The following is a 15,910-nucleotide window of genomic DNA, read 5'->3' on the forward strand; positions in this document are numbered from 1 at the left end:
ACCACCCATACGTAGAATGTATGCACACATGACTGTAAGTCGCTTTGGATAAAAGCGTCTGCTAAATGGCATATATTATTATTATTATTATTAGATAGGAACAAGTGCATATTGTTATTTTGTGACAGGGAGTTGGCCAGTGGTTAGTCACGCCTTGGAATGGTGGGGATCAGTAAATCCATGGGAACTAGCGTAATGTCACTTATGACACAAGCTAAGGTCTGATGGGAAAGGTTGCATAATGTTGAAAGACCCGAAACATGATCCTAAGAAGCATCACTGATTATGTGTCCGAGAGCACAGATATGTATTCATCAAATAATTCAGTATATGAAATGGTTAGCCCTATTTTTTTTATCCATATCATTATATCTGCTGAGGAGTACTTTAAATGGCAACTGATTACTTTAAGTGAAATATATCAACAAATGTTCTCTCAGTTGCCAAGCAAGCCCAGATAATGAATGTTACTACAAAAAAATGTATAATGCTGTACCTTTCTCTTGTGAGAGACCTTGGATTAATCTATCACCACCAATCTCCGTAGAGAACTTGACCCAATTTGGAAACCCTTCCTCCTCTTGAACCTCCTCAGTGTTTTATTGCAGACCTTCAACAATGAGAGGTAAGACAAATGTGATATGAGAAGACTTGAGTGCCCCAGGGAGGCATGGCCATCAACACCTATAGGAGGGGCACCGAAATGAAATCTCACTTAGGGTTCTAAATCGTCTTGAGCTGAAACTGTGCCTGTCTCATGTGGAAATAAACTTTATTGGATGTTGTCACAAAATAACAGAGTTTGAGTTTGTCTGTTGTTGCTACTTGCACTTTGATGCACTGTAAACATTTTAATATTTGACAAAATACTCAGGCTATATTCAGTCAGCAAAACAGGCTTTTTAAATTTTTTAACAAACTGAGTAATAACTGACATATTGATTATCAGAATAGTTGTTAGTTGCAGCTCTAAAAACAGTACTCAAACCACATTTGTAACAGCTTTTACTTCATTTGCCTGAATAGTGTAGGCTCACAAGAATAATAAATTAGGGCAGCAACAGTGGTGCAAGACACCCCAGTCGAGCCTTTCCACAGAGGGTTCTACATGGAACTCAAAATGTCTCTACCTGGAACCAAAAAGGGGACAGCTGAAGAACCCTTTTGGAACTCCTTTTTTCTAAGAGTGTATCCAGCTGTTGTTCTAATGCAACGTCCATATTACAGCCACAACATGATGAGCATGTGGTCAAGCATCTGAAGACCATCGAGGATTGGAAAGCCTGCTTTGGATGAGCAAGCAAGAACAACAACAACTAGCTATATCAGATAAACATGTTCAGGAAATGCAGGGAGAGAGAACGAGTAGTAGTAACATTATTATTTGAGACCTCACATGCGCTTAATCTATATATCTGTGTTATATTTAAGCAATAAGGCACCTCAGTGGTTTGTGGTATATGACCAATTAACCTTGGCTAAGGGCTGTTCTTATCCAAGACGCAATGCGGAGTGCCTGGATACAGCCCTTAGCCGTGGTGTATTGGCCACAAACCACTAAGGTGCCAAATTAAAAACTGGTTACCAACGTAATTACAACAGTAAACAAGTAATATTGACTCATACCCGTGGTATATGGCCTGATACCATGACTTGCTATCTTGCTATCTGTCTCATGTTGTACCGATCATCAACATGATCAAGACTGACTTCTGTTGAATTGTCAACTGGTCTAAATTTAGGTTAAGAAGATGTTGCTGCTCAGAATGACATGTTTATGACTGTTGAAGTTCACAGGAATCTCCACATGCTATGTTGAACGAGCACCATGGAGAAAGGGGGGGGGGGCGGACAGCTTCTTTCACCCACCCCTTCACCAAGTCATACAATGTTTGCTTCATGAACAATCGTGACATCAGAAATAAATACAGAATTATTTTAGTTTATTCTATTTCTAGTGTCTATAGTATAACGTGTTGTTTTGAAGTGTTTATTAAATATCTATTCAGTCAAGACTCACATTATTTTATTTTAGCAAACATAACATAATAAGTATGTTTTGTCCTGTTACTTTTTACCGACTGAAACAGTCTGATTAGTTTCGAGGTAGACTACGATTGCGGAAATGTCTACTGTAAATGTCTATTACCCTTTTTTTAAATGTTGAATGTTGATGAATGAAATTATCACCGTTTTTTAATAGTTGGTTGCTACTGTCTGGTGAGGAAATGGGCAATATGGGATACATTGGAGGAGGAAGGGAGAATTCATGAGAAATCAGAACTTGGACAATGTCATGGAATAAGTAGGTAAATGTGGTCCTTCTGTAGCTCAGTTGGTAGAGCATGGCGCTTGTAACGCCAGGGTAGTGGGTTCGATCCCCGGGACCACCCATACGTAGAATGTATGCACACATGACTGTAAGTCGCTTTGGATAAAAGCGTCTGCTAAATGGCATATATTATTATTATTATTATTATTAATGACAAAAGAAACAGTATAGAGGTAGCCTTAAGATACCATTAGATATTTGCATGTTATGTACTGGACAGATGACTAGCCAGCTCTTCTCAAAACATTGGCTTACCAACTTGAGCAGTGACATCTCAGTTTGCAACACATTTTCACATATACACTGAACAAAAACATAAATGCATCATGTAAAGTGTTGGTTTCATGAGCTGAAATAAAAGCTGACAGACATTTTCCATACACACAAAAAGCTTATTTCGCTCAAATGTTGCACCCTGGTCCTTCCTCCACATTTTTAATTCTTCCTTGGTGGTTTGGAAAGTATAGTGACTATTATTGCTTTAATTTATTTATCAAACAAATGGGGTTTTGGACAAGTAGGTACTTTTCTCAAAACAATCCAATCTGGTGGATGAAAAGTGTCAGATTTTGTTTTCACATGGACTTAGAGCTTGATACTTCAGACAAGGCAAAGTTATGGATAGCTAATTAAAATGAAAAAATACCTTTGTGCCTTTTTTACTAGAAAAACAGCAAAACGTTAGCTACCAAATAAGTTGTTTTTGGCAATTATCCAAAAACAACTACAAAAACGGCATTCCTTACCCAAGGTGTAATGAACGCATGTAAAACTGCCGATAACAAGCGTTCTAATCACCTGTAAATGCACACTGAACAGGTGTAATGAAGGCGTGTAAACATGACCATAACAAGCGTTCTAATCACCTGTAAATGCACACTGAACAGGTGTAATGAACGCGTGTAAACATGACCATAACAAGCGTTCTAATCACCTGTAAATGCACACGGAACAGGTGTAATGAACGCGTGTAAACATGACCATAACAAGCGTTCTAATCACCTGTAAATGCACACTGAACAGGTGTAATGAACGCGTGTAAACATGACCATAACAAGCGTTCTAATCACCTGTAAATGCACACTGAACAGGTGTAATGAACGCGTGTAAACATGACCATAACAAGCGTTCTAATCACCTGTAAATGCACACTGAACAGGTGTGCATATACCTCAGGGTGCTTTTTTAGTCAATTAGTTTTAAATTGTTATTCTTTTGTTGTTGTTTTATCCTCTTATGTTTCTTTTGTAGTAAATAATTATGTTTTTATTTTCATTGTTTTTTCCTGTGAAGTGCATTGTGTTCATGCGTTTTGTTCACATTCATGTCTGAAATGTGCTATATAAATGAAGCCTGATTTGATTATTTACTCTGTTCCAGAATAAATGGGCTTTGGAAGGACCTCGGTTCTTTTTCCACTGCAGCTTCATCGTCAGTTTATTAATTCCTTTGTAGAAACAATCTTTTCATCCATGCTTTGTGTCTTGGAAAGGGTAGTGACTATTAATACATTCATCTAATAATCAATCAGAGATTTTTGGAAAAGTAGGTACTTTAGTAGGTACCCCCATCTACTGGATGCATAGTGTCATTTGAATGAGTAGGAAAACACTATTCAAGACGAAGGCTGGAGGAACATATTGTTACGATGAAATAATGAATACAAAATGGAAGGGATTTGTTTTCACATGGACTTATAGCTTGTTACTTCAGAGGCAAAAGTTTTGATGTATATAAATTTAAAAAGATCAACTGAATTCGTGGCATTGAGCTCCAGAATAGTTGAAGTCGTAAGTTTACAAACACCTTAGCCAAATACATTTAAACTTAGTTTTAATCATAGTAAAACATCCCTGTCTTAGGTCAGTTAGGATCACCACTTTATTTTAAGAATGAAATTAAATGTCAGAATAATAGTAGAGTAATTTATTTCAGCCTTAATTTCTTTCATCACATCCCCAGTGGGTGAGAAGTTTATATAGACTCACTTAGTATTTGGTAGCATTTTCTTTAAATTTGTATAAGTTGGATCAAATGTTTTGGGTAGCCTTCCAAAAGCTTCTACATCATTTTCCTCCCTCATGATGCCATCTATTTTGTGAAGTGCACCAGTCCCTCCTGCAGCAAAGCACCCACACAACATAATGCTGCCACCCCCGTGCTTCACTGTTGGGATGGTGTTCGTCAGCTTGCAAGCCTCCCCCTTTTTTCTCCAAACACAACGACTGTCATTATGGCTAAAACGTTATATTTTTGTTTCATCTGACCAGAGTACATTTCTCCAAAAAGTATGATCTTTGTCCCCATGTGCAGTTGCAAACCGTAGTCTGTCTTTCTTATGGCGGTTTTGGAGCAGTGGCTTCTTCCTTGCTTAGCGGCCTTTCAGGTTATGTCGATATAGGACTCGTTTTACTGTGGACATAGATAATTTTGTACCTGTTTCCTCCAGCATCTTCACACGGTCCTTTGCTGTTGTTCTGGGATTGATTTGCACTTTTCGCACCAAAGTACGTTCATCTCTAAGAGACAGAACGCGTCTCCTTCCTGAGTGGTATGATGGCTGTGTGGTCCCATGTTGTTTATACTTGCGTGCTATTGTTTGTACAGATGAACATGGTACCTTCAAGCATTTGGAAATTGCTCCCAAGGATGAACCAGATTTGTGGAGGTCTACAATTTTTTTTCTGAAGTCTTGGCTGATTTCTTTTGATTTTTCCATGTCAAGCAAAGAGGCACTGAGTTTGAAGGTAGGCCTTGACATACATCCACAGGCACACCTCCAATAGACTCAAATGATGCCAATTAGCCTATCAGAATCCATTACATAATTTTCTGTAGTTTTCCAAGCACAGCCCTCAGCCCTCTCACCTCACCTCCCTGGTGCAGGGAGCTGGCTGGATGTACTGGTGCCCCCTGGTGGCCATGGGTAGAGGTTGGCACCCCTCTCCAGGGGTCGGGCCCCCCTCCCTGGGTCAGCCTCAGCCCTCTCTAGCCCCTCCCCCATATCCCCTCTGGATCGAGATTCTAGACATAGTCCCTGAGTTAGAGCATTAACATCACCTGTTAATGCACACTGAACAGGTGCAATGAATGCTTATAAAAATGACCATAACAAGCATTCTAATCACCTGTAAATGCACACTGAACAGGTGTAATGAGCGTGTGTTCAAATGATCATAACAAGCGTTCTAATCACCTGTGAATGCACACTGAACAGGTGAAATTAAAGTGTGTAAAAATGACCATAACAAGCATTCTAATCCCCTGTAAATGCACACTGAACAGGTGTAAAGAACATGTGTACAAAAAAATGACGTTTGACACTTGAAAAAAGCACGTGAAAAATTATAATTACAATTGTTAAGACGTGTTCCGGTTACGACGATTTGAACCTTTTGTCCTTCCATACTGTTGCCTGTAAAACGGTGCTGTGTGTAATCCAATTGAGTTCTTAGTGCCAGGGCGGGCTAATAATAGTGGTAATTTAGAGAAAGCAAAAAATGTTTCGAAACACCGTAACATTCCAAGGCTGGATTGAGGCACTGGCAGGGAGTACAGTTTGGTGTATGTAGCTCCTATTTACAGAGAGGACACCAATATAACATCCAATGATCACAAGGATTATATTGGAGCGTTGTCGAAGAGGGTGAGGACATTACTAAAGGTTCGAGTTCTTCACATATCGAATACGACCAGGTAATACGCTGCCAGCATAAACATGATGTTTGTCTTTCCTTTTAATTCCTGAAGTGTAATTCCGCCTTTGACTATCCCAATAATGGACTAAAGGAAGCTCCTTATAGTCCAAGGACCTAATGTGTTCTGTTTCAAGGCGAACTGGCTCTGGTAGCCAAAAATAGGCAAATACTCCATCTAAACGTGAATCGATTCTCAATTGTGGTATTGTTCTAGAAATATAAATCCCTCAACTTCCATATCACATTAAAAAAAGCAAAATACACACTTAATGTAGAATGTTTTAACTGGGTTTAACACTGTTGCAGCCAACAGTACTTTTCGGTGACACTTTGGTTGCTTCTGTCTTGCATTTTACAAGCAGGTGTTCTTCTTCTTTGGAGTTTAACGGTAGTTGGCATCCACCCCAACTGGACTATAATATAAATCCATTATACCTTGTGATACAAAATGGAATCACAGGTGTTCGTAGACGCATATAGCACAGACAGTCCACTCTGTCTTCCGTCTGTTCTCTGTAAACTAGCGCTGTAACATGGCAATAAGTCTGTGTGGGAACCCTAACCCTATTAAAGGTGTGTCAATTGAACATTTTGTTTTTTGGAAATTATTTATCGCTGATATGAAAGATAACCCACTGGGCATACACTGGTTGAATCCACGTCATTTCAATAAAATGTTGACCCAACATGGAATAGACGTTGTGCCCACTGTGCCCCATGGGAATGTCCTTATTCTTCCAAAACCACACCACAAGCGTTACGTGGTGATGTTCAGACCGAGCGTCGGGGCTCTTATTAAAAACCCCTGTACAGAAGACGCCTTCGTCCAATGACTCTTATGTGTAATGTAATGGAACTGAGAGTCATGATCAATGGCTAGTCCAGCATTTCCCAAACTCAGTCCTGGAGACCCCAAAGTGTGCACATTTTGTTTTCTTCCCCCTAGCACTACACAGCCGATTCAAATAATCCAAACTTGATGCTGAGTTGGTTATCTGAATCAGCTGTGTAGTGCTAGGGCAAAAACCTAAACGTGCACCCCTTGGGGTCCCGAGGACAGAGTTTGGGGAACACTGGGCTCGTCTATCCCCTGCTAAATACAATTAGATAATTGGATAGTTAGGGCCTGTTCTGTATCTCCGGTTGTAAGTCCACTGTATCTCATTTTCAGATGAAAGTACTCCAAAACATTATAAACTATATGTTGCCATGTCCATGTAGGCTACTTGTCAAATAAAATACAAAAAAGGTAGGCTTACAGTTGTGGGCTTATGGAGGCTACTCTACAACTACATACTGACTAGTGATGTTCAGTTCAGGAATGATTTGTTATTTTTGAACAGCTCTTCTTACTGACTTCAGAGTCGTGATTTGATTTTCTGAGTGACTCGTTCATTTCAGTACTTTGTTGTTCTGAACTGCTGGCCACAATGAGTCCTACTACAGTATTGATACACGCTCCTCCGTCTCAGCGGGTCCAGAGACGTGCTCCGACCAACGAACGTCTGTCATATTCATGAGCGCAGGAAAATAGAGAATTCTGCAGGCAATATAAAGGAGAAAAATACATTCTTAGAACTGATCATTGGTCGCATGGTGCAAGAATGAATTAAATGAATTGATTATTGAATGTTTTGATGGACAGCTTTATAGAACCAGCACATACACAGCCTCTGCTCAACAAACTCGAACTGCAATTCGCAAACTAGATTGTGCGTACCACCCTCACGACAGTCAAGCAATGCATTCTGCCAAATGTCGTTCACAATCAAGTCCGGTTGCGGCTACAACTAGACGTTGACCTTATTTGTATTCCTAGCAATCAACAAATGTACATAGTTTAAAGCACACTTTTACACGTCTCTTACAAATGAGAGCTTCAATAAGCCAATATGTCTTGTAGAATCATGACTCTTTTGAGTTTTCAGTTCATTGTTCTAAGGTGGTCCTGGACATTACTAAGTTGAACGAACAAAATAAATCAAAAGATTTGTTCTATTGGCTGAACGAGTCAAAAGGATCTGAGTCGGTAAAAAGGGCGAAACTTCCCATCACTAATACTTACTTCCAGTATGTGCCTTTGTAGGTTATCCAGATACTCTGCGTCTGACTGCGATTTGATATTCCTCCTAATTTCTGACACACTAATTGAAAATATAATTCAAAGCGTGTCTTTGTTATGCACATGAGGTACAGTCAATGTCACTCTTATACAGTGAGAAGAGCATGGGTCATCTCTCCCGCTCCTAGAAGTTTATACAGCAGCCATTACTTTATGTCATTGTTTGTCATGATATGTGAGATTGTTGGCATGTATAGTGCCTTCGGAAAATTCAGACCCCTTGACTTTTTCCACATTTGTTTATGTTACAGCCTTAATCTAAAATATATTACATTTTTTTAAATCCTCTTCAATCTATACACAATACCCCATAATGACGATGCAAAAACAGGTTTTTAGAAATTTTTCACATTTACAATTTTTTTTTAACAGAAATGCCTTTATTTAAATAAGTATTAAGATCCTTTGCTATGAGACTCGAAATTGTGCTCAGGTGCATCCTCTTTCCTTTTATCATCCTTGTCACGATCGTCGTAGTGAGGAGACCAAAGCACAGTGTGATGTGAATACATCTTTTTAATTAAAGACGAAAAACAAAAAGTACACTAAACAAACAAAATAACAAGACGAACGGAACCGCTATCAAAACTGAGTGCAAACATGCAACATCACATAGACAATAACCCACGAAATACCCAAAGAAGATGGCTGCCTAAATATGGTTCCCAATCAGAGACAACGATAAACAGCTGCCTCTAATTGAGAACAAATCTAGGCATTCATAGACATACATAAACACCTAGATGGTAAACAACCCCATAAACCTACAAAACCCCTAGACAGTACAAAAACACATACATCACCCATGTCACACCCTGACCTAATGAAAATATAAAAAGAAAACAAAGAATACTCAGGTCAGGGCATGACAGTACCCCCCACAAAGGTGCGGAATCTTAATCTAAAAGGGAGGGTCCGGGTGGGCCTCTTTCATGGCGGCGGCTCGGGTGCGGGTTGTGGTCCCCGCTCTACCTCAGTCTTGGCCCACATAGGTGGCGCCTCAGGAGCGGGGACCCTCGCAGCGGGCCCCGGACTGAAGATCATAGTAGAGAGCGCCACTGGACGGAAAGGTGCCTCTGGACTGAGGAGCGACTCTGGCGGCTCAGGACAGATGGGAGACTCTGGCGGCTCAGGACAGACGGGAGACTCTGGCGGCTCAGGACAGACGGGAGACTCTGGCGGCTCAGGACAGACGGGAGACTCTGGCGGCTCAGGACAGACGGGAGACTCTGGCGGCTCAGGACAGACGGGAGACTCTGGCGGCTCAGGACAGACGGGAGACTCTGGCGGCTCATGACAGACGGGAGACTCTGGCGGCTCATGACAGACGGGAGACTCTGGCGGCTCAGGACAGACGGGAGACTCTGGCGGCTCAGGACAGACGGGAGACTCTGGCGGCTCATGACAGACGGGAGACTCTGGCGGCTCAGGACAGACGGGAGACTGGCAGTGCTGGGCAGGAGGAAGGCTCTGGCAGCGCTGGACAAGCGGGAGCAGCTGTAGGGATGAGACGAAGAGACAGCCTGGTGCGGGGGGCTTCCACCAGAGGGCTGGTGCATGGAGGTGGCACCGGATAGACTGGACCGTGAAGGCGCATTGGAGATCTTGAGCACCGAGCCTGCCCAGCCTTACCTGGTTGAATGCTCCCCGTAGCCAGGCCAGTGCAGCGAGGTGGAATAGCCTGCACTGGGCTGTGCTGGCGAACCGGGGACACCATGCGTAAGGCTGGTGACATGTATGCCGGCCCGAGGAGACGCACTGGAGACCAGATGCGTAGATACGAGGTGCTGGAATTTACCGAACCCGGGCTATGCACATGCACCGGAGACACAGTGCGCTCCACCGCATAACTCGGTGCCTGCCCGGTTCCTCTCTCTCTCCGGTAAGCACAGGAAGTTGGCGCAGGTCTCCTACCTGGCTTCGCCACACTTCCTGTGTTCCCCCCCTCCCCACAATACACTTTTGGGGCTGCCTCTCGGGCTTCCAGCCACGCTGCTGGGCTGCCTCCTCATACCATTGCCTCTCTGCTTTCGCTGCCTCCAGCTCTGCTGTGCCCAGGGTCCTTCGCTGTCCAGAATCTCCTCCCAAGTCCATGAGTCCTGCGTTCTTTGTCGCTGCTGCTGCTGTCCGTTACCACGGTGCTTGGTCCATTGTTGGTGGGTTATTCTGTCATGATCGTCGTAGTGAGGAGACCAAAGCGCAGCGTGATGTGAATACATCTTTTTAATGAAAGACGGACAAACACAAAGTACACTAAACAAACAAACAAACAAAATAACAAGACGACCGTGACCGCTATCAAAACTGAGTGCAAATATGCAACATCACATAGACAATAACCCACGAAATACCCAAAGAAGATGGCTGCCTATATATATGATTCCCAATCAGAGACAACGATAAACATCTGCCTCTAATTGAGAACCAATCTAGGAAACCATAGACATACATAAACACCTAGATGGTAAACAACCCCATAATTCTACAAAACCCCTAGACAGTACAAAAACACATACATCACCCATGTCACACCCTGACCTAACCAAAATATGTAAAGAAAACAAAGAATACTCAGGTCAGGGCGTGACAATCCTTGAGATATTTTTACAACTTGGAGTCCACCTATGTTGAATTCAATTGACTGGACCTGCTTTGGAAAGGCACACACCTGTCTATTTAAGGTCCCACAGTTGACAGTGCATGTCAGAGCAAAAACCAAGCCATGAGGTCGAAGGAATTGTCCCTAGAGCTCAGAGACAGGATTGTGTCGAAGCACAGATCTGGGGAAGGGTACCACCAAATGTCTGCAGCATTGAAGATCCACAAAAACACGGTGGCCTCCATCATTCTTAAAGTGAAGATGTTTGGAACTAAGAAGGCTCTTCCTGGAGCTGGCTTCCCGGCCAAACTGAGCAATCGGGTGAGTTTGGAGTTTGCAAAAGGCACCTAAAGACTCTCAAACCATGAGAAACAAGATTGGTCTGAAGAAACCAAGATTGAACTCTTTGGTCTGAAAGCCAAGCGTCATTCGTGGAGGAAACCTGGCACCATCCCAACGGTGAATCATGGTGGTGGCAGCGTCATGCTGTGGAGATGTTTTTCAGCAGCAGAGACTGGGAGACTAGTCAGGATCGAGGCAAAGATGAACGGAACAAAGTACAGAGAGATCCTTGATGAAAACCTGCTCCAGGACCTCAGACTGGGTTGAAGATTCGCCTTCCAACAGGACAATGACCCTAACAGAGCTTGAGAGGATCTGTAGAGAGAAACTTTCCAAATACAGGTGTGCCAAGTTTGTAGTGTCATACCTGTCGTGACCTGACTACCATTTATGCAATGATGACTATTCATCGAATAATTACATACCACGTTCAATTATTATGCAATTAAATTAATCATATAACAATTAATTAAGCACCAGTCATTTGCTCCTATTTCAGTCACATTCTGAACGTCATAATATCCTAGTCTCCATGATGAATTAGCTCACACATATTTGCTTATTTATTTACTTACTATCTAATGAAATAATCACACAGAAATACATAAACGCACACACAGTATAGTATTGCATATTAACATAATGCAATGAAAAATCGTTTGTGGACTAACCCTATATAACAGCTGGTTACATAATGAAAGGGGGTGGGGAATGAAAGAACGGGAGAAGGAGAGACATGCAAATTATTTGACATGATTATTGTTTAGAGCCCCACCAATCATTTCCCACATTATTTACATTAGAAATATTGTTTCAATCTCCAACCTTTTGATATTAATGTCCAACCTTTTGATGACATTCCATATTCAATACTACATAGCCCAAAGACAGAGTTTCTGCATGGTATTTACGATCCAGTTATTTACTTCATCTCACTCCCTCTCTGCGGGAGAGAGGGTGCTGAAGAGCAGACCCACTGTAACCCGATCCTTCAGATCCTCACAGGAGTCTCATGACATACCCAAGAAGCCTCAATGCTGTAATCGCTGCCAAAGGTGTTTCAACAAAGTACTGAGTAAAGGGTATTTTTGCTTTCTCATTATGTGCTATTGTGTGTAAACTGACAAGGGAAAAAATAATGTAATCATCTTTAGAATAAGACTGTAACGTTAAAAAATACTTTCCTAAGGCACTGTATATCCACCAGTGCACGGTTTGAATCTGACACACTACTATTCTATCACATCCTCTCCTTCTACTTTTCCTGCCAGTCTTTCACTGTATTCCTTACATATGACTGTGAATACAGATATGCATCTGTTGGTCACAGATACCTTAAAAAAACTATTTAGGAGCATGGATCAGAAAACCAGTGAGTAACTGGTGTGACCACCATTTGCCTGATGCAGCGCAACACATCTCCTTCGCATAGAGTTGATCAGTCTGTTTAATGTAGCCTGTGGAATGTTATCCAACTCTTCCATGGCTATGCGAAGTTGCTGGATATTGTTGGGAACTGGAACACGCTGTTGTTCACGTTGATCCAGAGCATCCCAAACATGCTCAATGATTGACATGTCTGTGAATATGCAGGTCATTTTCAGATTCCATGAATTGTGTACAGATCCCCGCAACATGGAGCGGTGAATTATCATGCTTAAACATGAGGATGTTGGCGGCTGATGAATGGCACGACAATGGGTCTTAGGATCTCATTGCGGTATCTCTGTGCATTCAAATTGCCATTGATAAAATGCAATTGTGTTCGTTGTTTGTAGAGTATGCCTGTCCATACCATAACCTCACTGCCACCATGCGGCCTCTTTTCACAACGTTGACATCAGCAAAACCGCTCGCCCACAAAATGCCATGCACGCTGTCTGCCATCTGAAACCGGGATTCATCCATGAAGAGCACACTTCTCCAGCATGCCAGTGGCCATCAAAGGTGAGCATTTACCCACGGAAGTTGGTTACAATGCTGAACTGCAGTCAGGTCAAGACCCTGGTGAGGATGATGAGCATGATGATGATGAGCTTCCCTGAAACGTTTCAAACGGTTTGTGCAGAAAATCTTTGGTTTTGCAAACCCACAGTTTCATCAGCTGTCCGGTTGGCTGGTCTCAGATCTGCAGATCAAGAATGTGGAGATCCTGGGCTGGCGTGGTTACACTTGTTCTGAGGCCGGTTGGACGTACTGACAAATTCTCTAAAACAACATTGGAGGCTGCTTTTGGTAGATAAATTAACATTGAATTTGCTGCCAACTGCTCTGGTTGACATTCTTGCAGTCGGCATGCCAATTCCACACTCCCTTAAAACTTAAGATATCTGTGGCATTGTGTTGTCACACATTTTAGTGGAATGACTATGCTGTTTATTCAGCTTCTTAATATGCCACATCTGTCAGGTGGATGGACTATCTTTGTAAAGGAGAAATGCTCACTAACAGGGATGAAAACAAATTTGTGCACTCAATTTGAGAGAAGTGTGACTCATCACCTGGATTAGGGCTTATGTACCAAAATTTGAATAGGTAAAAGTAGAGACTCATGGCTTCCAAAAGGTTACGAATACATTAAGGTGGGTTTCGGAAGCTCTGTGAGATTTCTGTGATTTTCTGAAATCACACACACTCATTCAACCCTCCTGTAAATCAGTCAGTTCTTAACGTAAAGACCTGAAACTCAGAATTAATTCTGTAAGAGACTACCCCAAGGAGGATATGTGTTCTCTTTCAGCTTCCTGTATAAACCGGAGTTCTAAATTGAGCAGCTGCTGAAAAAATGAGCTCCTGTATATATTGAGATTTAAATGTTTTTTTAGAGTGAAGTACATCGAAAAAATCAAGAGAAAACTGCAAGACTCAATAGAAGACAAAACAAGGAACAAACCAAAAAAGACAGGCTTTTGAAAAATTAACTATTTTTCATAAAATTGTACAGTTATCTTAGCTAGCTGAATTGCTAGCAGAATTGTTTACTTGTTGCTAAGCAGTTGCTAGGGACTCTCCTGGAAGAAGCTAGCTAGCTTACAAAGAATAACAACAAAAAATATCTAGTTAACAGAAGAAAGGAAGACAAAATAAGGACAAAAGAAGGACAGAAGAAAAAGGAAAAGAAAGAGGACAACAAAGTGAAACAGTCAGCACTTGTATTGCAACTTCGTATTTCGTCGTCCTAACGTAGTCTACACTGCTATCTGCCCAGCAGCTAGCCAGCTAGCAAACGTCCACCATCTACCGAATAGCAGCACTGTAGAAACTATTACACTCAACTGAACGACTTGATTAGTGTAGTGTTAGCTAGCTACATAGTTGTCTTTGCTGTCTTCGTATCCAAGATAATTGTGTAGTTTAGAGCGTGTAGTCTTAGAGTGATTATCTTAATTTACCGAGGTTAGCTAGCCAGCTATTTGTCGTCCTTAACGTAGGAGACACTGCTAGCTAGCCAACAGCTAGCCAACGTCTACTGAATAGAACTTCCGCACTCAACAACCCGGTCGCATTCCGCTTCGCTCCACAGGTAGTATCACATTTTTCACTTCATTTCTTTACAGCACAACGGTTTGATTTGTTTGATCGTAGCTAGCTACATAGCTAGCTACATAGCCGTCTGTGTATCAAAGATAATTGTGTAGTCTAAAGCGATTTTCTAGGTTAGCTAGCCAGCTATTGTCGTTCTTTTAACGCAACGTAACGTAATCAACACTGCTAGCTAGCCAGCTAGCCCCCGAATAGCAGCACTGTAGAAACTATTACACTCAATGGAACGACTTAATTAGTGTAGTGTCAACAACGCAGCCACTGCCAGCTAGCCTACAAAGTCAACAACGCAGCCACTGCCAGCTAGCCTACTTCAGCAGTACTTTATCATTTTAATCATTTTAGTCAATAAGATTCTTGCTACGTAAGCTTATCTTTCTGAACATTCGAGACGTGTAGTCCACTTGTCATTCCAATCTCCTGTCAACTATGTGTCTGTCTATCCCTGTTCTCTCCTCTCTGCACAGACCATACAAACGCTCCACACCGCGTGGCCGCTGCCACCCTAATCTGGTGGTCCCAGCGCGCACGACCCATGTGGAGTTCCAGGTCTCCGGTAGCCTCTGGAACTGCCGATCTGCAGCGAACAAGGCAGAGTTCATCTCAGCCTATGCCTCCCTCCAGTCCCTCGACTTCTTGGCACTGACAGAAACATGGATCACCACAGATAACACTGCTACTCCTACTGCTCTCTCTTCGTCCGCCCACGTGTTCTCGCACACCCCGAGAGCTTCTGGTCAGCGGGGTGGTGGCATCGGGATCCGTATATATATATGCCATTTAGCAGACGCTTTTATCCAAAGCGACTTACAGTCATGTGTGCATACATTCTACTTATGGGTGGTCCCGGGGATCGAACCCACTACCCTGGCGTTACAAGCGCCATGCTCTACCAACTGAGCTACTTATCTCTCCCAAGTGGTCATCATCTCTTTTTCCCTTTACCCATCTGTCTATCGCCTCCTTTGAATTTCATGCTGTCACAGTTACCAGCCCTTTCAAGCTTAACATCCTTATCATTTATCGCCCTCCAGGTCCCCTCAGAGAGTTCATCGATGAGCTTGATGCCTTGATAAGCTCCTTTCCTGAGGACGGCTCACCTCTCACAGTTCTGGGCGACATTAACCTCCCCACGTCTACCTTTGACTCATTCCTCTCTGCCTCCTTCTTTCCACTCCTCTCCTCTTTTGACCTCACCCTCTCACCTTCCCCCCCTACTCACAAGGCAGGCAATACGCTTGACCTCATCTTTACTAGATGCTGTTCTTCCACTA

At 42.4% G+C, this 15,910-nt stretch overlaps 1 protein-coding gene across 2 annotated transcripts in view; it reads left to right on the top strand.

The window, feature by feature from the left end:
* The first annotated feature begins 5,899 nt into the window (after positions 1–5,899).
* The window catches only part of LOC124041461 (tyrosine-protein phosphatase non-receptor type 20-like), a 109,244-nt gene continuing 99,233 nt past the window's right edge, over positions 5,900–15,910 (top strand). For both annotated transcript variants that reach the window (XM_046359065.1, XM_046359066.1), the window contains exon 1: positions 5,900–6,028. The gene's annotated coding sequence lies outside the window, so the exon portion shown is untranslated. The remainder of the gene's footprint in view (positions 6,029–15,910) is intronic.

This window comes from Oncorhynchus gorbuscha, linkage group LG08 (assembly GCF_021184085.1).
Source record: "Oncorhynchus gorbuscha isolate QuinsamMale2020 ecotype Even-year linkage group LG08, OgorEven_v1.0, whole genome shotgun sequence".
Taxonomy (NCBI): domain Eukaryota; kingdom Metazoa; phylum Chordata; class Actinopteri; order Salmoniformes; family Salmonidae; genus Oncorhynchus; species Oncorhynchus gorbuscha.